The sequence below is a fragment of the Syzygium oleosum genome, unplaced genomic scaffold (assembly GCF_021117445.2).
Source record: "Syzygium oleosum isolate NSW1041296 unplaced genomic scaffold, Sole_v2.1 Sole_v2.03, whole genome shotgun sequence".
Classification (NCBI taxonomy): domain Eukaryota; kingdom Viridiplantae; phylum Streptophyta; class Magnoliopsida; order Myrtales; family Myrtaceae; genus Syzygium; species Syzygium oleosum.
In genome coordinates this window covers 19,318,452-19,341,122 of record NW_026607487.1, presented here as the reverse complement: position 1 = coordinate 19,341,122, position 22,671 = coordinate 19,318,452, and the positions used below count along the sequence as shown (strand labels likewise).

Below are 22,671 nucleotides of genomic sequence, written 5' to 3'. Positions count from 1 at the left end.
ATAGATTTGAGGAATATACTGGATTATGGCGGGCAACGAGATTTATTAGCTGAATGGCCGGGATTACCCCGAGTGATTGGCTGTTGATTGATCGGTGATTAATTGTGCTTAATTGTGAAATGCCATGTTGTGTGCTCGTGTGGCTGAATCGTGCGGAGTGTGATTGGCCAATTGACGGCTCGAATTGAGTATGAAATTGTGTATTGGGAATTGGGCCGCACGGTATTAACTGGCCAAGTGAGCATACTATTTATAAACCGACCACGTGTTTGTGGCATTGAATTAATTGAGTGCTTGAGTTATGTTTGATGCTCATGGTGCATGGTGTGACATTACATGGGCACGCATTGTGTATGCCGAGAATGAGGCGCGTGATGAGATTGTGCGAGAATGCGTGTCTGCCATGAGCATGTGGTCACCTAATTATGCCCTGATGCGTTTTACGCGGGGTTCAGATAATAACCAGTTGTGTGTACGTGTGATCACATTTCGCCCTGATGTGTGTTACGCGGGTTATGCCGTCCTCATGCACTTTGTAGCAGGACGATGCCCGGTACGTCCGGAAGACGACCAACCTGATGCGTTTTACGCGGGCTCTGGTTCGTAAGGAGAGCGGTGTTGCGCCTGATGCGTTTTGACCCGGGCTAGAGACACTGGGCCAGTTGATGCGTTTTAACGCGGGCCACGGAGTGTTGTGATCTAAGAAAGAGACTTGATGCGTTTTACGCGGGTCGAGTAATAAATTGAGATATTGGCAGCGTGTGATATTGAGCCGAGTCATGAGCATGGCATATTAGAGGCACGTGGGTGCATGAGTGCGAGAACGTGCAATTCGATGACTGATGTGCAACATGAACATTTATGAGTATGAGCATGCGTTTGACGTACGTGTGACTAAATGAGTACACGTGTGACTAAATGAGTACACGTGTGTGCCTTGGGCATTTTATATAATTGTCTAACCTGCAGGGTCAAGAATGTGGCCAACCTGGGCCCGAGGGCCTAGGCCATTATTGTTGTTTGTGAGTGTGTGTGATTGTTTTCCCTGTCAGGAGAATGCATGTTAGCCTAGCCTAGGTTTAGGGGTTACACTCGCTGAGATTCGTCTCACGGTTGTAATAACCCACATTTTCAGACCCCCAGCCCTGAGCATGCCGACGCCGCCACCACTTTTTGGGATCCCTGTACAGATTCATCGTACGATGAGAGTCTTCCCCGCAGGGAACGGGGAAGCGTATGTAAGATACCGATCCATAGTGTTCGTGAACGTGAGAGAATATTTTCATCAGACTCAAGAGTACGTGGCTTGGTGCTTGCGAAATGCAGACGGAAACCTCGGGCAACCTCATAGGACTGTTGATGCGCCAATCGGTCAAAATGGATTGATGGAATCCATTTATGCGGATGGCGAGGTGATCAATCCTCAGGATGTTTACGATGTAGATGGCGTTGATGAACCTATGGATGGGGAGCCACAGGTGATAGCTGAAGACCTAGACCAAGATGCCGAGGAAGAAGACGAACTGGAGGACATGGATCTAGATTCTGATGAAGACCATGGGGAAGTAGCAGAGGTAGGATCGGATGTAGAAGTAGGACTCGATGATGAGTTAGGGCTTTATCTTGACCCAGAGCTTGAACCGGATACGGAAGACGAAGAGGCAGCAGCATCGGATATGGATTCCGAAGAGTCCGAGCCTCAAGAGAGTTCAGCATGGGAGTCCTCAGAATCGTCAGATCCGGATTGGGAGCCCTAGCTTAGATCCCAACTCTTTATAGGGAATCTAGTACCTTTTTGACTGCGATCTTCCCTGTAGTTGACCCCACCTTTCCCCAGCCATAATACCTTTTTGATCTGGTGGCTGCTAGAAGTTGTTGTCTTCATTATAATCTTTTGATCTGTATGAAGTACGTTGTAAAAAGGTTTTCTATAGCAATACCATTGTGCATATTTTTCTGAAGTGTTTGGTGGCTGTTTGGTTACTCTGGTCTCCTTTATTATCTGTCGGGGTTTGTTTAATTATTTAAATTGCTTCCCCTTGTGTTTGTTCTTTGATTTGGGCGTTGGGTCGGCGACGATTCCTGGGACGTCGCGCACAAATCGACCTGTGGTGGGATGCTCGCGCTTCGTGGGGTACGGGGCGTGACACGATTAATTTCACATTAATACAGAGAGAGACTCTCGCCAGAGACGGCTTTTGCCCTTTGCTAACGACAATCTAAAACCTAATTAGTAGAAGATAAGGGTTCTAAACACTAGTCACGACGGTGAACTCGATTATATATATGAGGTTCAAATGTTCGGAAATTGGAACCGGTCAATGCAAGAGTTATACTACTTTGTATTAGGGATAAGTGGTTTCAGGTTCTGTAAATGTTTCACTTGAAACCTGAAACCTACTCATGGGAACAGATTCTTCATTTTTTAGAACTTGGAACTTGCTTTACATACTTTTGAACCTAGAAGCTACCTGTCATAAGTTCCAAGGTCGGTTCCGGGATCTATTCAGGTTCTACTTGTATTATTAATTGAACAATTGCAACGAGTCATCACCTTTAATGACTATCACTTGCTGCTACGATCCACTTACCATAATTTATATATATACATACGAAAAATATGAAACATTAACATGTCATAAAATGAAAGCTCAGACTAGTTGTTCCAGATTATACATTCATCATCTAACGCCATAGAACACCGTAGAATCACAAGAAGACATAGACTAAGAAAAAACACAAAAATCTTATTTAAGGTTTAAGGTTTCAGGTTCCACCTACCTAGAATCTGGAACCTACTCGTCGAAATAGGTTATCTAATTTTTGGAACCTGGAACCTACTATGCATATCTTGGAACTTGGAACCTATAAGTTCCCAATGATCAAGTTCTCAGATTCCAAGTTCTATCTTGGAACTATGCTCAACCTATCATCACTTGCTGTTACAATCCACCGACCACAACTTATATTTAGAGAGACGAAAAATATGAAACATTAACAAGTCATAAAATAAAAGTTCAGACTAGTGGTTCCCGATTATACACTCATCATCTAATTCCATAGAACAACGTAGAATCACACGACGACATAGACCAAGAAAAAACACAAATATCTTATTACAGGTTTCCATATTCCATCTACCTAGAATCTGAAACTTACCCGTCGAAACAGGTTCCGCAATTTATGAAACCTGAAACCTACCCTGCATACGTTTTGTAACAGCCTCAATTTCGATATGATTCCGGGATCAATAAAACTGACAATATTTCGTATTTCATTTTAGCAAGTCTCGCCCAGAGCTGATCACTCTAGGGATACTAACCAAAAGGGTATGACTAACTAGGAGAATAGTACGTGGACCAGGGACCCGATCCAGAATCGAACCCCGATCTCGCGAAATGATGAGGGAATATTTTGGGTCAATGCGGGCTGATCTTAGGAAAAGTGACGGATTTGGTTTGGCCAAGGCCAACGATGTGCCATCGGATCGCAGGTGATTCTGCAAGTCCGAAAGTGCACGTGGCCAACCAGTCCCGAACTTGTACCAAACGATCGTGACCTCTGGAACTAGCGATAATTCCTCTCATTCTCTGAGTAATCGAGACCGTCATGACTCGGATAACCCTAGGTCGATACGCGTAAACCCTAAACAGCCGCCTGTTAGTCAGAGGCTTTAAAATTTGAAATCTAGCGAGTTTTGATCACGAAATTGGACCCAAATTTCAGTGTCGATTTTCGAAGGCTTAAAAGATTATTTTCATGATTCCGACGTCATATTATGTTGGCCACACATGTTTGGGGTAAGTACGGTTGAAAAATGGAATTTCGACCCGGAACTAAGAAATTACGGTTTTGCCCCTGTGGGCATCGAAGCTGGATTCGGAGGCCGTTTGAGGTTATTTTTCGTGGCCAAGGTCATTTTGGGGTGGCCGCGCACATTTAGAGTGGTTTTGGCCAAAAATTGGAATTTCAACAAAAATTGGAAAAATAATATTATTTTATTCCCGGAACTTTGCAGTCAATTTTCGAGGGCTTGCGCGATGAATTTCGCGATTCCGACACCACATTATGTTGGCCACACACATATGGAACACGTACGTGCAAAAACTGGAATTTCGCCCCGGGACCGGAAAATGGCGGTTTTGCCCCTGGGCTATTTTCGGGTCCGAATTTTTGGGATATTTTTGGGATAATTACCAGAGGTTATCAGCTGCATTATTGGCACCAAAGACCTAATTGCCCCTCAATTATTTAAGCCTATCTCTTTAGAACCGTTAGATTATGGGCGTTTTGGTCATTTTTCGCGGATCGGCGACACGTAGCACTTGTGGGCTGATATATTTGACCAACTTGGACTGCTTTCTCTCTCTCCTCACCCTCCCTCACGGCCAGACCACCCCCACCAGCAGATCATCCTCTCTTTCTCTCATTTTCTCTCTTGGTTTGGCTTCGCCGGAGCACACCGCCGGCCACCGTGCCCCGCCGTGGACCACCTCATCCCCCAGCCTCAGTCTTGTCCCTGTCCGACCCCTTTCTCTCTCCCTTTCTCTCTCTTTCTCCCTCTTTTTCTCTCTTTCCCGTCCGACAAATAGGGCCGCCGGAGCTTCGCCGGAGCTCCGATCGCTGCTCCGTCAACGCCCGCCGTCCCACCCACGCCTTCGTACGACGCCAATAAAGATGCACTGTCCGTACGGTCGGCACTGTAGCGCCGTACGGTCGCGTCCGTACGGCCGTCGCGCCGGCCACCGTTCCCAGCCTGTCCGTACAGGGGTTACTGTTCTCAGCGTCCGTACGGGGGTACTGTTCATGCCGTCCGTACGCCGTCGCCGGGAATTCTGCCGCCGGTTTCATTGTTCACCAGTGATCAGCCGCCGTTCCCCGTCGTCGTGACCTTGGATTAGGTGAGTAAAATTCCTAAACCCGGATTAGGACTGATAGTGCGATTTTCTGAACTGGCTTAGGTATTATCGGTGTATTTTGGACAGGTTTGGGTAGTATCAGTGTGTAATTCGGACTGGATTGAGGATGGTTTGGTGGAAATAAAATCCGAGGAAATTAGTGGGATTATTACGGATAATTGTTGGGCCCGGATTGATGAAATAACGGCTGTCCATATTTTGAGGAATGTACCGGATTATAATGGACAGCAAGAATTATTAGTTGAATGGCCGGGATTACCCAGAATGGTTGGCTGTTGATTGATTGGTGATCAATTGTGTTTAATTGTGAAATGCCATATTGCGTGCTTGTGTGGCGGAATCGTGCGGAGTGTGATTGACCAATTGATGGCTTGAATTGTGTATTTGGAATTGGGCCGCACGGTATTAATAGGCCAAGTAAGCACGTGGCTTGTGAATTAGGCACTGTGGAATGACTCTGATTGAACTGTGTGCATATGCCTATGTTATGTGGATGCTCATGTTGCATTTCATGGCACGTATTATGAATGCCGAGAATGAGGCTTGTGATGAAATTGTGTGAGACTGCGTGCCTGTCATGAGCATGTGATCACCTAAAATACCCTGATGTGTGTTACGCTGGGTTCAGATAATAATGGGTTGTGTGATCACCTAAGGGCCTTCGGGTCGTGACCTTCGGGTCGATACCGTCCTCATGCACTTTGAAGCAGGACGATGCCCGGTACGTCCGGAAGACGACCATCCTCATACACTTTGCAGCAGGCTCTGGTTTGTAAGGAGTTCAGTGTTGCGCCTCATGCACTTTGAAGCAGGCTAGAGACACTGGGTCAGATCGGTTGCTGCGCCTCATGCACTTTGAAGCAGGCTAGATGCACCGGGCCGTAAATGTTGTTGACTCGAGTCGTCGTAATAATTAATAAATTGGGCGATTGCCAGTGTGGGCCAGTGGGTCGGGAAATACACGTGACATGTCGACGACATTTGCATGCGTGAACATGCATGGATTGGCATGCGAGTGTGTGAGACTCGGTGCATGAGCATGTGATTGGCGTACATGTGATAATGTGTGCCACGTACGTGTCGTGATTATTATATATTGAACTGCCTAACCTGCACGCACGAGGAGAGGAGCAAGGCAGTGATCTCATACCATGTGGAGCTCACGTAAAAAGCGCCTTTAGAGCTTCGATACTTTCGGGTTATTGCTACCAAGCCCTCGCAATGTGCATTATTTGTAGATTCCTCCTACTGAATTTCTCGGTATTTGTTTACCCGCTCGATTCGGGGGCAGGAATCTGCGGTTTGGTCATAGGAATAAAAAAAAAACACGTAAATCTTGAATCTCTTCGCTTCTTTTTTCACTTTTTCTTCTTATTTTTTGCACGTTTAAAAGAGTACGCGGTACTTGTTGCGATATCCCACGTCGCTTAAATTTGTTGGCATTTAAAGGTGCGTTCGTTTCACAGAAAATAAGTAATTTGAAAAATATTTTCAAAAAATAATTGCTTATATGATCACTTACAAAAATAAATGAATAGAAGATTTTTTTCATTGCCTACGAAAATAGTTAGGCATACATTGTTATTGATGATGAAAACATTTTCCATTGAATAATTTTTCTAAACAATATAAGCAATCATTTTTCGGAAAATATTTTTCAAATCACTCATTTGTCATATTATTATTGTTAATACATCTCATTCCTCATCATGACCCCAAATGTATTATTAATAAATTGAAGTCCCATTCGAGCTATACTCTTTTATTATGTCAAGGACCATTTGTGTCCAATATTTTGAACAATACTGTTTTTGGATTTTTAAAAATCAAGAAAATAAAATGACTCGAAAAATATATATATTCGAGTGAAAAAAACAGAAGAAGAAGAAATTAAGTGGGTATCACCAAACCGTTGAAAAGATTCTTATTTTTTGTGTTTGTGTTTATTAATAAGGGGTGTACTAAATTAAAATAGCTAGTCTTTTTAACTTTACTATTAACCTTTAATAGGCAAAAGAATAATAATAATATAGTGACTTGGTGATGTGGGTTGTGCGAAGCACATATCTCGAGGCACTTGGATGGTAGGTGTCTTCGGATCTTACACCGGGTTTATTTAATTACAATCTTATTAGCGAGTATTTTAAAAACACTCATTAACCATACATAATAATAAAGAATTTCATTTTCAATGCATCGAGTGTGCAAGGCACTAAGAAAATAGTGCTTTGAAAATGATGTAATTTTTTTATAAAGATGCTTAACATGTGTTCTTGGGAAATTTGTTAATAATATCCATTTAATTAGGAGGTGATGGTATAGAAAATTAAATATGATGATATTTTGTTTTGCTATCAACCTTCAGTTGCGAGGAGAGGGAATCACGCGCAAATCCGCTGGGATAGGGAATCTTGATTCCTGAAATGGAAGTCAACGGGTATATATATATATATATATATATTTATTTCTCAGATTATTTTTGGCTCAAGCTGGTATAAATATTTATATATGCAGAGGACAGACTGCAGATCAATGCCCAAAATTACTTACCAAAGTTTGATTTATGTTCAACAAAAAGAAAAAAGATTGATGGATTTTCAAGTGAACAGTAGGACATCGAAATCGATTCAATTTCTCATGTCATTGAGTAAATTTCAAGTTCGTACTACGTCTTAAAGGATTTCTCGGGATATTTTGAGAACCCAACTAATCCCTAATTGAGCACGACAGTCCACCCGTCTCGCACACACAGGTCTGTACTTCTAGAGTTGCGCCAAAAGAATGCGCATGCGTGATGGTCCGAACCCAAATTTTAAGTGAGGGGGACAATCACGCTTATCACTTAAGCAACCCCATAAATCGTGACGCATCTTATTGAATTTCATAAAATCAGTGTGTATTTGGTGAACTCGAAACCTTTGGTTTCCTAGTCATAAAAAAAATAAATAGGAAATTGGATAGATCTTCGATTTGTAATGTACGACCATTGAATTAAGCACGTTGCTCAGAAAATGGTGGTGAATCTATTTTCATACTCAGGAGGTCCGATTAGCTGAACTAGGGATCAATCTACTTTGGCAATGAAACTCTCCAGACTAGTTTTAACATTTACAAACTTCTTTTTTACTTGAGTAGTTTAAAAAATTTAAAGGGCCACTTCTTAATAAGAGTTCTGTTAATGAATGCCCACGAGACGACACTTGTTAAGTAACTAAATAAGGAAGTATATCGATTTTCAATACATTAATTCTTTTCGGGATATGTGTAACCAATACTTTCGAAATCAAACGTTCTCTTGCCTGATGAAGATTCCATCAATATGATTATGATAGTATAAAAAAAAAGAGAAAATGACACAAATATTTCTTGAACTTTATCTAATGTGCAACGTTGTTCCTGAACTTTTAAATTATTTAATGTGATATATGTTTAAATTTGTCTCTCGACTATATGAAAATATTCAATGTTTCCGTAACAGTTTTAATCTAAATTGAATATATAACAAAAGTTCATCGGTTCCTATTCCTTATTAGATGAGATGAGATGCTAGTTTCTTTCGTGCAACCTGCTCTTGCATATGCAGTTGGTGTCCTTACTCAATTTATGCATTCTATACGTATCCCTTATATTGAATAAATTAAAAATTCAACGATAACATTGCACGTTGGATCAAAATTGATGGGTCACATTAAATAATTTTAAAACACAATAATGATATTGAATATTGAATCAAAATTGATTGACTATTTATATAATTATTCCTAAAAACAAATTTTTTGATGATGATGATGATGTGGTCCTAGTCGTCATAAATTAGACGTACGACGTACAAGATCGATCATCGGGTTGCGGGCGAATCTAGAGATGACGTCTGAATGCATGATTTAGCCGGAGAAAAGAAATATGGGAAAATTTCATTTTGGTACCCCAAGTGGAGGCTTTTTCTCAAACAGGGGTCCAAAGTAAACAAAGTGTCAAATAAAATCATGAAGTGTCTAATCAGTCTCAAATAAGGACTCGGCTTGTGAGCCTGGTCTTACTTCACCATCCATAAACGAAAGATAACTTCCATATGCAAGTTGAACTCAATGTAGCTCACCTCTTTTCGGGTGTAAAGCAATATCAAACCTAAATATCCAACAAACATTAGCTCTCCCCAAAAAGGAGGTGATCAAACTGCACGTTCAAATACAACTACCTTGCTACAGAGTCACTGACCATGTCTTCGGCATCCCCCTTCTTGCAATTAAAGTAACGACTTTGGGTACGGCCAACTCTCATGATGAGACCGGCAGTGTGTGATTTGATTTCATCAAGTGTTTGTTTATCGAATTGTTATTTAGGTGTTCTAAATCTATATACCGATCTTGGATTGAACATTTTTAATTACGTTGGATCGATGATTTTTTTACGTTGCGCTCTTAAATTTTTCTTCATAAAGCCTACTGACGTGCATTTACATACATTAACTTAAGCAATGGCACAAAGTTTCACTCCCTATATTACGCATTGCAAAAAATCCAATATCGAGACCACCCATTTGGATTTTGACTCGCGACATACTATTATGTCATTTATACCATTAAGGATAAGAGTAGCAGATCAATAACTAAAGCACCACTGGAGCCAATTTATACAGTTCCTGATGAGCACATGAAGTGTCGAAATTGCACCTAAGATCAGGGCGACACCATGCCCCTCAAAGAATAAACTTATAATTTTGTTAGTATCTAGATGGACTTTTAACTTTTAACTTTTGTTTAACTTTAATCTTGCGATGCATCACTTTGAATTTTTTTCATCCTAATCACTTGAAACATGCAGAAATATTAACGCGTAAATTCACATACAGATCTTTAAAAAAAAAATTAAAATTTGGATTATATTTCAAATTTTTAGCGGCAAAGCATAAAAGTATTATTCACTTCAACTTAATTCTAAATAAACAAGTGGGTGTCAGATTGTTATTCTAGGGAAAAAGTGTCAGAAAAGTCTTAAACCTATTTCATTGGTGACAATTTAATCATAAACCTTTTAATAGTTCCAATTTAGTCATATATCTTTTGACCAATAGCCAATTTAGTCCTTTCCACTTATTTTGGCTAGATATTGCTGACGTGGATACTGGTCGTGTCATGTAGGCCAGTCGGCACTAATGTGGATAAATTTTAATAATATTTAAATATTTTTTCAATTATTTATTTATTTATTTATTTATTTTTTTTTCCTTCCCTTCCATCTTCCTCCGGTCAATCATTGACCTCTTTGATTGGCTAGAGGAGAGGGCCGGCAAGGTCAACCTCGCCAGCCTCTAGTGAGCCTCGCCTTCGCTAGATTTGACGAGGGGCGAGCCTTGCCGGCCATGGGTGCAGCCTAACCTCGCCAAATCCAGTGAGATCGTACCTCGCACAGCTACTGGCGAGGCCAGCCCTTGCTTCTAGCCAGTTGCTGAGGTCTGGCGACCAGCTGGAGGAAGAAGGAAGGGAAGAAAAGAAAATAAAAGGAAAAATAAATAAATCAATCAAAAATGAAAATATTATTAAAAGTTATTCACGTTAGCGCCAGTCAGTGTCCACATAGGCAATATCCAGCCAAAATTAACCGAAAGGACTGAATTGGCTCTAGGTCAAAAGGTTCAAGACTAAATTGACACAATTAAAAGATTTAAGACTAAATTGGCATAAATGCAATAGATTTAACACTTGCCTAACAATTTTCCCGTTATTCTAGGTTTTTCCTATTTGATATATTCCATAATTCTTATTTGTTTCTGGTTGCTCTCATTTTTCGTTTCTTATCAAGCAAGCCGTCGACACTACAAATACACTGTTTAGCCTGGGATTTTCTTTTCATTTATTCGTATGATTAAGATTACACTGATATTGAGTTACTCCTTCCGAAGTTCTTGTCTATCTTTTTTAAATTTCTTCTGTGTTTCTTCCAAATAGTCAGATCTTTTCGCTTGTGCCCTGATCATGAAAAAATAAAATAAAATTCTTCTGTATTTCTTCCCTTTTATCTTGCGTCTCTTCTCCCACATCAGTTCCTCATGAGGACGCAATTTCTCAAGGACAAAGATGTACTTACTGGAATAATTATGTGTACTAATCCCCATATATCTTCTGACCAAAAGAAAAAAAATCCACAGATGTCAACATGTTCATTTCAAAAGATGTTATGAAGGCCCATGGACCCAAAGAGAGACTGTAGCTCATTAGCCCACTATTGGGTATTTCTCAAACCAGTCCCAAACTCTATTATAGAATTTATAAATAAAATCCCAAACCCGTCCTATTTGCGTTTTTTCAGGTATCCATCGAGTTTTCAACGGGTTTTCGGAACTACTATGCTTATTATTTTCTCCTATACAATTTCTTATTAAAAATTGGTTTAACACAAAATAATTAGTAAACCATCTCATAATTACACATGTAATCTTGCAAATCCACAATTTCACAACCATTTTAATTTCAAATTCTCCGATAAATTTTAGGAATCATAAAAAATGATGTGGAAACAATGAATGTTTGCAATAAGAATGTAAATGGGCACAAGTAGGATCTATTTTGGGTGTATACAATTACATAGGTGGCCTTATATTCTTCATGAGAATACAAATACTTTAGTGAAATGGCTCTCGGGGTATATGTTTCAGGGCAACGACAACACAAATCCTGAACCCGTCTCAAACCCTATTGGGTTTGGTAACTGAATTTCATCCCGCTACCCTTAACTACAACCGCAAACTTTATCAGGATTTGGGACGGGTCTGGTACCCTGTGAGTGCCGATCCAGTGCCATCAAGATTCAAAGAGACGAATTCTCAATGTGGTGCAAAATATATCTTATAACTCACTAGAATAGAATGGAGTTTAAAGGTACTTTGACTAATTCACATTGCCTGAGTTTTGGAGCACGCATAAGAAAAAACTCCAATCTGATCCAAGCTAAATGATACGTGCTCATTGTACACAAATATGGGCGCCAAGTATAGTTTGTATCCTATATTATTTTCCATCCACCCCACCGTAGTGATCGAGTTTCGTGATTATTACACATTTCCAAATGCAACTTTTCTAAGCAATATTATTTGGCTTTGCCTATACATATTCAATCGCCAAAGAATATTACGATAATGCCCTCCTATTTTTTTAGGGTTTCTTTGATTCCCAAGTATAATAAAATAACAAATCAACCAATTTTTGCATTGAGAATTTCAAATCAAGATCTACATCTCGAAACAATGGCAGGACCCAGTTGTACATCATAAGTAATATAACATGTAGTATGTGGAAACAAGGTGGAAGAGTGTTGAATCCAGTAATATAATTATTAATGCATTTTACAATGTTTTTCTTCCATATCCTCTTTGAGAAGACCATTAAAGAATAGGATCCAACAGTTGTTTTTTGTCTTGAAAGATCAGGAGTCCTTCCGACCTAATGTAAACGATTAAACACGAATTGGGGCTCCCACTTGACCAAATACGCACGAGAGGCGCAACACGCCCAAGCGCAATCGAGGAAACTCTCGAGCAATTTATATTTTTAGAAAAGAGGCCATATTGAGTGTCCGAGATAGACAAAAACAAATAAGAGTACCTTTAAAAGCCTAGGAAACCCTAATTAACACGAAAATATGTCCTGAAAAACAGCTAAACTATAAACATGGTAAAGATTACAAATGGGCCAAAGGAGTTCTAACAAGGGGGCTCAACATAGGAAGTTACCCCAAATATGCAAAAAATGATGGATTCTGCTAAAGTATAGCAACCTTAAATGAGCTTTCCTAATTGATGTGATGGGCTTGTTAAAAGTTATGGCTTGTTCATGCCATAACAAACTCAACCCACTTCCTCGCTCGTCTTTTTGAATTATACCTTTTTCATCATTCTAGAAATTTCGTCTCCGAATCGCATTTGCTACACATTTGCACGCTTTAAAATTTTTTATATTGGTCACACGTTTTCGACTGGGCACGCAAACAGATTTTTGCACTGTAAATGGAAAAATTCAATTGCTAGAGGCTGTTAAAAAGTTGTTAAAAGTTACAAAAGAAAGATAAAAAAGAAAGAAAGAAAAGGCCATTCCAAAGCATGCCAGGCCAATAACAAATATCTGTGCTAGCACAAAGGTATATTTTACTTTTTTCGTGATTCTAAAAGTTAAGTGATCTTTGAAACTGCCGTGCTGGTTCTTGGATTTAGATATCGCATGGCTATACCATGTATCACATGACAGCGACACGAGATGCATCAAGCCAATTAAAATTGAATGTTTTCAAGATTAAGCACCAAATAAGATGAGACACAAATCACCCAGATAATATGATTGGTTGGTTATACCACGTCAGTTTGTGTAATCAACATATAAAATACCTTATACTATCTCTGATCTCTCTCACCTTAGTTTTCACTCATCTTTACTTAGAGAAAAAGGTAATAATTGAACGGGAAAGACAAGTTTCTAATAACTTCATTGGGAAGCACTCGCACTTGGCCCTACCCAATTTAATGTAAAATTAGAATCTAACACGTGGAGATGCACGGGACTGATTAAATTTTACTCATTACTACATACAATTTGTATTGGAATTTGCTTCAAAAAACAAAAAAAATTGCTTGCAAAATACATGAAGAACTCAAAATAACATAATTACGTAGCATCACGAGTCATGCAAAAATACTACTATAATGTTAGCTCAAAAGTAATGCGAAATCAAAAGTAAGAAGAAAAACAAAATAATAAAGTGTGGATCTTATAGAAAGTAAAACTCTCATTAAGAAACTTTCCAGCACCTCCGTAATCTCTTACTATTTAAATTTTTGTATTTTGCATTAATTTGAGTTCATTTCGAAAGTAAGAATCCACAGGAATGTGATATTGGAGGAACTTCATTAGAAAATAGAAATCCTCAGGAGAACATGATCCCATCGTTACCATTTCAGCCACTTATTCATAATAACATATTGGATAAACATAGTTGTTTTAGGGTCAGGTGAAAGAACGAATATAAATTTATATAGATAAAGAAAATTTGTTTGGAATATAATATAAAAGTCATCGGAAAACTCTCAAAGGGCCACATCATGTGATTACTAATGTACTATCCATCGCGCAATCACTTTAATATATGTGCAAATAGTGAAAAACCTGTGTTTTGCAGCAAGTATCGTTTTTATCTTAAATTTTATTTTTGTAGATGCTTAATAATTTTTTTTACATTGATGTAACCCTTCATTCATTTTTATTTGCATTGCTAATAAGAAAAAATTACTACATTTTGTTTAAATCGCGCAAGAGAATCAAGTTGTACACATGTCGGGAAAGATCCTCTTTATGGAGAGACTCTCCTTCTTAAGAACACGGAGTATTTATTATATCCTTTTTCCTTATTAGAAGGTAATTTGATCTATGCCAAATCAACAAAATTATCTGCACATTTCATCTATGAAACTGAGTTGGTAAATATGTCCTTTTTATCAAATTTTGTTTGGACCAGACCATAATATATGATCAACATAATCAAAATTGCAAGTTTTTTTTTTCCAAAGTAGAAATCAAAAGTAAGGATCATTTTCATATCAATTTCAATTACACAATAAAATCAATTGAAATGAAATTATTGCTTAATTCATAAATTAAACTCTACTCAAAATTCCTGATAAAAACAATTATCCCATTCATTCTTAATGAGATAATAGATGGCAAAAAAAAGGAAAATAGAGAAGAAAGAGTAAATAAAAAGACTAACCCTGCCTCGTGATATATGCCCATTATATTAAAACCCTCCTTTATATTATAGTAAATTTACAGATATATGGTCAACAAAAGGGAGAACATGACTGTCCACGTGCTGGTAATTAAGCTGGGTGTAAACAACAAAATCTTTCTCAAATGTTTAGGCAGTTTCGATCATTTCCAACATAAAAGCTGCCAGAAAAGACCGTAAGAATCAGAGAGATTGCGTCAGGACAAGTGTGATTGAAATAAGTTCGAGCTCTGTGCCTGTCGGACATGGAGCTTTAACAAGATAAACACAGTAGTCTAAGGGCTGTTTAGTAACCGATCAAATAGTGCATGATTCTATTCTTTTATTCTAAGGAACAAAAAAACAGAAATTCATTTAGTAAATTTTTTGTTCCACGGATAATTTTTAAATAGAATCAAGAATAAAAAAATAGTTGATTCTTGATTTCAGGAATAAGAATAAAAAATAGAAGAGAAATTTTTTTTTTCTTTTTCTTTCTTGGCCTGTGGTCGGTGGCCGGCGAGGGCATCGCGGCCCTTGCCGGCCACAAGTGAGGGCGAGGGCTGGACCCTCGCGGCCTGGGCGATGGCTGCCCTCGCCGGATCTGGCAAGAGTTGGACCCTCACCCAGGCCGCGAGCGGCAAGGGCGGCCCTCACTGGCCTCTTCCAACCCTAACGAAACGTAGGCTGAAAGCATCTAGGACTCAGGAAAACTTGATGTTGATATGGTAATGTTGCAAACAATCATACAAGAAGAAGTAGAGAGACCTTGTCCGAGGGGCATAAGGAGAAAACTCACTGATGTGATGAAACAATTATAATTATAAATTCACGGCATTATCAACTTACATGCAATTACGGTGTTGAAAAGGAGTGTGTTTCATTAAGATATCACCTTATTCCCTCTTCCTAAAATTGAATGTAGCATTGAATGTGCTCAGCCTCCAAAAAACAATTGGTATTTTTGGGCTCAAAAGGGACGAAGAAGATGGGTATACCGGATAAGATGCCGACGCAATTGCATTTGTTTGGTAGCACATGCTTGTTGCTTATAGAAATAGCTTCAGATTCTAATTACTAAACACATCCATAAAAAATCATGGAGAATGCCTCTCTCGCTCAATTTCCAGTGGATCTTGCCGAGGCAACCTAACATCAAGCAGAATGAGTCACAGAGCCCAAGGGCGGACAACGAAGAACTGGAGGTTGAGTGAAGAAGAGCAATACGATTAGGGGAAGAAGCAGAGAGAGGTGTACCTGGCTGCGGCGGCGAGTGGCGTAGAGAGAGCCTTGCGATGGTCGTTGGTTGACGGAAAGGACAGAAAGAAGAGAATTTGAGAGGGGGAGGTTGTCTGGGTAAGCGAAGAAGATGGGAATAGAAAGAGCGTGTGTGTTTGGCCCCTTTTTCTTCCATTTTTTCTTTCTTTCTTTTTTTTTTATAAGTTTACATTTTGACCCCTAAGTTTTTGAAAATTTATAAAATTGACCCCGTGCATATCGGAATCGCGTGTCGAGATTCCAGACTCGCGTGTCGGAGGCGTTGACCGCATGTCGGAAATCTGACACTTGTTTGATCTCGTGTCGGTGTCGGACACAGACACGTTGGCCATACCAATGTGTCGATGCTACATAGGCAGCAACAACCTGTATCTCTCCCGTGAACTTGTTGAGTCTAGACTTGTTGGTAATCTGGACTCTGATGCCAGCATGACGACCTCGATTGTTATGTAATTGCGAGGGTCAATCACTAGTTCTGAATGACGCGATCGTTCGGATTAATTTTAGGATCGTTCGAAATTCGTACAATGGCTATGCGGAATCACCCCCGATTCAATTGCACACATTTGCGAATCGTTCCATAACCATTTTTGGATTAGCCTATAACGGCCCAAAATATCCCCTCGTCAATTCTTATGGTCGAAATGTCGATCTATGGCCAAGTTCTTAGGTCCACGTACTTGATTTCTAGCTAACCATTCCCTAACGGTTAGTCTACTCGAGAGTGATCAATTCCGAGCGAGATTTAACTGAATGGGCATTGAATAAATATTAATTTCATAAATCCTGAAAATGAGTCGAAATTCAGAATGTCACATAAGCTTTTCTGTGAAAGCTACTCAGTTTGACGAAAAATATGAATACATGAGAAGGACGTGAATCATTTATCCCGCACGGTACCATCTTTGTTGTTTTAATAAATTTCGACAATTAGTTTATGATGAGATTTTTATCAACTATTGAGATATGTTGAGGCACCGAAGGAAGTACCATGCAAAGCAGAGCATTTTCACCCGGAGAGCGACAAGGCCAACCATCCTTTTGAAGAGCTCTTGAAAATCTCTATGTTTGAGTATGCATGCACGAGATATCCTAAAACATCCTAATCCTGACAATACATAGTCAAGGGAAGGAAAGAAAGAACGAACTTCATATATCATATCAAAACCAAACTATGGACTCTGCTTTATAGTATGGCATCATCCTGTCTATTGCCCGAGTCATCAGTGAGCAAAGAATGTACATTTAGATCATGGAGGGAAAAAAAGGTCGAAATTTTACTTATCTTCTCGATCGCATCTCTCTTTCTCCGTCTGCTCTGTTGCCGACCGCATCCCTTGCTCGTATGTGAACTAAGTAATCAAAGCCACTAGAATCGCCCCAAGGACCGCAACTTTTCTCCAATCGGGCAAGGAAGAGATGAAAGAGTCAGCGATCCCGGCAACCAGGATGCCAATCAGCACGAGGTAGATGTTCCTTCGGGTTTTCGACCCGGCGCTCTATTTTGCGACGTATTGGATCTTCTTCGCCTCCTCCTTGGCTTTCGCCTTCTCGACCGGCTTCTTCTGGGTGAGGCTCTTGAAGAAGAGCCCCTCATTGCGGTCCTTCTCGACCTGTCCCTCGAATTCTGCCAACTTCTTGTCGCTCTCCTCGATCTCCATTTTGTTGAGCTCCGTGGATTCTTCAAATGCTTGCATTCTGCTCTCTATGTTCTCCATTATCTGCCAATAATACGTGTAAAGGAAGACATACATGTGCTTTCAAAAAGATACCCGAAAAATTATGTTTCTCCTTGTAAAACATGATGTACCACAATGAAAGCAATATCAAGAAATATCTCCCTACTAGAAAAGGTGCACACACCTGCGTCCATACAAAAAATTAACATTTAAAAGATTTTGCAAGATCAACTTATTATAAATATTTAAATTACTAACTAATGAAAAAGATATTATTTACATAATACAGAGAAAGTATACATGTACATACATAATGAGAAAAAAAAACATTAGAAGTGACACCTATGACGTGATATAACCAACCAATCGACATTACCGATTACCGACGCGCTATCAATCTTATCATACTTGACAGCATCTTGTATATACATCTCACTTGTGATTGGCCGATTACACCACGTGTTCCTATTACGTGATATATCCGCCATACAAAATACTTCTCACTAGACGGAGGGTGCAAAAGATCACCATTGTTACTTACGTTAGCCCAAAAGTTTATTATGCAACAGTAGTATGCTTAGCATATAAATTAATTCCAAGCGTAATATCATAATATCAAGTAAACTGCAAAAATTTAGTACCAACCGATATTCTTTTTGCCATTTCCCAAATTAGAAGGCAGCATTAGAAAGAGAAAAAACCAATTTCGAAATGTTCTTTTTTAATATTTTCCACTTCGACCAATCGCACTCTCCTATCCCAATATCTAATCGGATCTGGAAAAATCATGAGGATGAACACAACCGGTTACCCGCTTCGTCGAGGCCTCGGAAAGCGTCCTCCCCGATCTTGTCGAACTCGTCGCCGGCCTCCTCGCCGAACTGGGTAAGGTACGCCGACCGCTCGTCCAAGTAGTCGGTGAGCCGGACCTTCTGCGCCTGGAGCATCGCCATCTGGGCCAGCAGCTCCTGCTTCCGGGCGTCGCCCTCCGGCGGCGGCGGCGGCGGGAGGGGGGACGGAGGAGGAGGAGGAGCCGTCGTGCTTGCACCTGCACAGGGAGAGGGCCGGGCGCTTCTTCTTGGGGTTGGGGTTGGAGGGGAGGAAGGAGGAGGGGTCGGTGGGGGAGAAGGAGGTGTGCAGGATTTTGAGTGCGATCATCGTTTGGAAAATCTTTTCTTTGGTTGAAAAATGGGGAAGAAGAAGGAGAATGAGAAGAAGAGGAAGAAGGGATTTTTCTTTTTTGTCATTTTCTGGGACTGTTTTTGTACCTCTCGTTTTTGTGCTGCATTATCTTATTCTTACATGCTGCCTAGTTATAATATTATTATTAGTCCACATGGTGAGTAATAATAACTCATGAGCGATGATAATTATCGTTATATCTTAGGCCTTCCGTCAAATTGCTCAATTTGACAAATGGGACATATCGCTTTTTGACCCGATTAATTTCACATCAATACAGAGAGAGACTCTCGCCAGAGACGGCTTTTGCCCTTTGCTAACGACAATCTAAAACCTAATTAGTAGAAGGTAAGGGTTCTAAACACTAGTCACGACGGTGAACTCGATTATATATATGAGGTTCAAATGTTCGGAAATTGGAATCGGTCAATGCGAGAGTTATACTACTTTGTATTAGGGATAAGTGGTTTTAGGTTCTGTAAAGGTTTCACTTGGAACCTGAAACCTAATCATGGGAACATATTCCTCATTTTTTAGAACTTGGAACTTACCTTACATACTTTGGAACCTAGAACCTACCTGTCATAGGTTCCAAGGTCGGTTCCGGAATCTATTCAGGTTCTACTTGTATTATTAATTGAACAATTGCAACGAATCATCACCTTTAATGACTATCACTTGCTGCTACGATCCACTTACCATAATTTATATATAGACATACAAAAAATATGAAACATTAACATGTCATAAAATGAAAGCTCAGACTAGTTGTTCCACATTATACATTCATTATCTAACGCCATAGAACACCGTAGAATCACAAGAAGACATAGACTAAGAAAAAACACAAAAATCTTATTTAAGGTTTAAGGTTTAAGGTTCCACCTACCTAGAATCTAGAACCTACTCGTCGAAATAGGTTATCCAATTTTTGGAACCTGTAACCTACCATGTATATCTTGGAACTTGGAACCTATAGGTTCTCAATGATCAAGTTCTTAGATTCCAAGTTCTATCTTGGAACCATGCTCACCCTACCATCACTTACTGTTACAATCCACTGACTACAACTTACATTTAGAGAGACGAAAAATATGAAACATTAACAAGTCATAAAATAAAAGTTCAGACTAGTGGTTCCTGATTATACATTTATCATCTAATTCCATAGAACAACGCAGAATCACACGAAGACATAGACCAAGAAAAAACACAAATATCTTATTAAAGGTTCCATGTTCCACCTACCTAGAATCTGAAACTTACCCGTCAAAACAGGTTCCGCAATTTATGAAACCTGGAACCTACCTTGCATACCTTTTGTGAGTTAGGTTTCCATCGGTCAGGTTTTCAGATTTCAATTTCTACTCTGGAACCATACTCACCCCTATTTTGTATCCTCCATTTCAAAAACTGTGACATCCTGAAAATTTGTCCATTTGGGAATTATGAAATGCTGGGTTTTATGAACGTACTCGTAGTTAGTTCTCGCCCGGAACTGATCATTCCTGGGATACTAACCATTAGGGAAAGGCTCACTAGGGATTTAAATTCGTACGACTAAGAGGAAATTCCATCGTGAATTGAATTTCGACCATAAAATCGCCGAGGTGACATTTTGAGCCACTGTTGGCCGATCCAAGGGTAGCCAGGAGTTAGTTCGCCACTGTCATAGTAGTGGATCGCGGGTGATTCCGTCGGACCACGAAATGAATTGACGAATGATCCTGAACCTATACCAAACAATCGTGCCCCTCGGATCTAGCGATCGATCCTCGCGATTAAGTGGCAATCGAAGTCGTCACGACCTGAATAAACTTACACGTGACTCGATTTATAATCAGTCACGGGTCGAATATGCGAATTTCCCCAAAAAGCCGCCCGTTAGTTTGAGAAACGCTCGAGTTACGTTTAATAAAATTTAATTATTTAATTGAGCCCAAATTGGACATCGGAAAATTTGGAAGTCATAACGGGGCGTTAGGACGACGTTGCGGATGGGACGTGCAACTTTGGAATGTCCCGAATCCTTTGGAAAAATTCAATTTCGGCAAGAAAATGGAAAAGTGACCATTTTACCCTTGGGAATTTATGAAGGGCATATTTTATGAGGGAAGGGCATTTTGGTCATTTTGCCCTAACTTTTTGATTGGACATTTTTGCCCTTGGAATTTTATGAAATTCCCAAATTGCCCTTGGATATTTTTGGAAAGATTCGATCTCGGCCGTCGGTTTCAAGATAAGATCGAATCTGGGCCATCGATTTGGATAGTTAGAGATGGGCAAGATTGTCATTTGCCAAAATGGGTCAAAATTGGACTATTTAGTCAAGACCCACTTTCTCTCTCTCCTCATTCTCTCTCTCCTCTCTCACGGTTTTCCCCCCTCCCACCGAGAACTCCCTCTCTCTCTCCCTCTCCCTCACGTGAGCTCTCCCCCCCCCTTGGTCGATCACCGTTGCCGGCGGTCACGCCCGTCCGATCGCCGCCGATCGCCAGCCACCGCCTCTGCCGTGCCGTGCCGCGCCACCGCCGAGCCACCAGCCCTCAACCGCCGTCTCTCTCTCCCTCCCGTGAGTGAGCCGCAGCAAGGAGGTCATCGCCGCCGCTCACCATCGCCGGCGCCGTCCACGCCGCCAAGCCGTACCGCCGTTCACCGCCGTCCCTGCAGATAGCCGCCGCTTTCCGCTCTAGCCGCGCTAGTCTAGAGCTTGGTAAGTCGTGCTCTAAACCCTATTTAGGACGTCGGGTATCGACGGACAAAATTAGAGGTGTGATTGGGTCTAATTAGGCGCGGATTTGTATGATTTTAGGAACGGAAATTGTTAGCGGGCCTAAGGATTAAATTTGGGAGACTTTGGTGGAAAATTGGAGACCAAAAGTGGGCTGTGATGGGCTGATAGGTGTGCTGTGATGTGCCGTTCGGTACGTAAATTGGGTATTTGGATTCGGCGATTAATTGTGAGAAAATGTCGTGAAGGGCCGGAATTGATTCGCCGAAGTTTGGAAGTGGAAAAATGAGAATTTGTATGTCGATTGTGTATTTGTAATGTGGCTGAATTGTGGTGATGAAATTGGGTGCATTGGTGTGTAATTGATTGATTAATATATGCTTGATTATGTGCACGCATGAGCCGAATTGAATTGATTATCAATTGGCTGAGTTTGAATGTTGATTGAGCATGAGAAATGCGTGGTTTGATGCGTGCACGTGCCAAGTGTGAATGGCCAATTGTTGAGCATGTGAACGAGTGAGAAAGTGCGTGTGGTGCAATATGTGTGATTGTGGAAATCCCTGAGGCGGTACTATTACGTGGGGAATTGTGCCGTCTTGATGCGTGTACTTCAACGCGGGACAATGCCCGGTATTACCGGAGGACGGTCAATCTGAGGCGTGTACTTCAACGCGGGTTGTGCCGTAGGTGGTAGGTGTTGAGCCTAAGACGTGTACTTCAACGCGGGCAAGATACATAGCCTGAGGCGTGTACTGTAACACGGGTCCTGGAGTGTTGTGATGAGTTGGTCGCAGTGGACCTGAGGCGTGTACTTCAACGCGGGTCACTGGCGTGAGTTGTGGAAAAGATGTGATGAAATCCGAACGTATGCGTGAAATGAGTTTTGAACATGCATGTGATTGCATATGGTGTGGTTGTGACTAACGTACAGGTTGCACGCAGGATAGGCCCATGTAAGAATAAATGATGTGCCTGCTATGTGATGGTTGGGTGTGTGATTGTGTGTTGTGATTGTCTGGAGGTACGTGATAGCCTAGGTGGGGTTTAGGGGTGTACTTACTGAGATGTAATCTCATGGTTGTTTCAACCAATATTTTTCAGAACCCCGGCCTGATCAATGAATCCTCCG

General features: G+C 40.5%; 1 protein-coding gene and 1 pseudogene across 1 annotated transcript in view; both read right to left on the bottom strand.

The window, feature by feature from the left end:
• The window catches only part of LOC115672165 (protein NRT1/ PTR FAMILY 8.1-like), a 58,849-nt gene that overhangs the window by 31,728 nt on the left and 4,450 nt on the right, over positions 1–22,671 (bottom strand). The gene's annotated exons all lie outside the window — the stretch shown is intronic.
• Positions 17,080–18,882, bottom strand: LOC115664817 (uncharacterized; annotated as a pseudogene).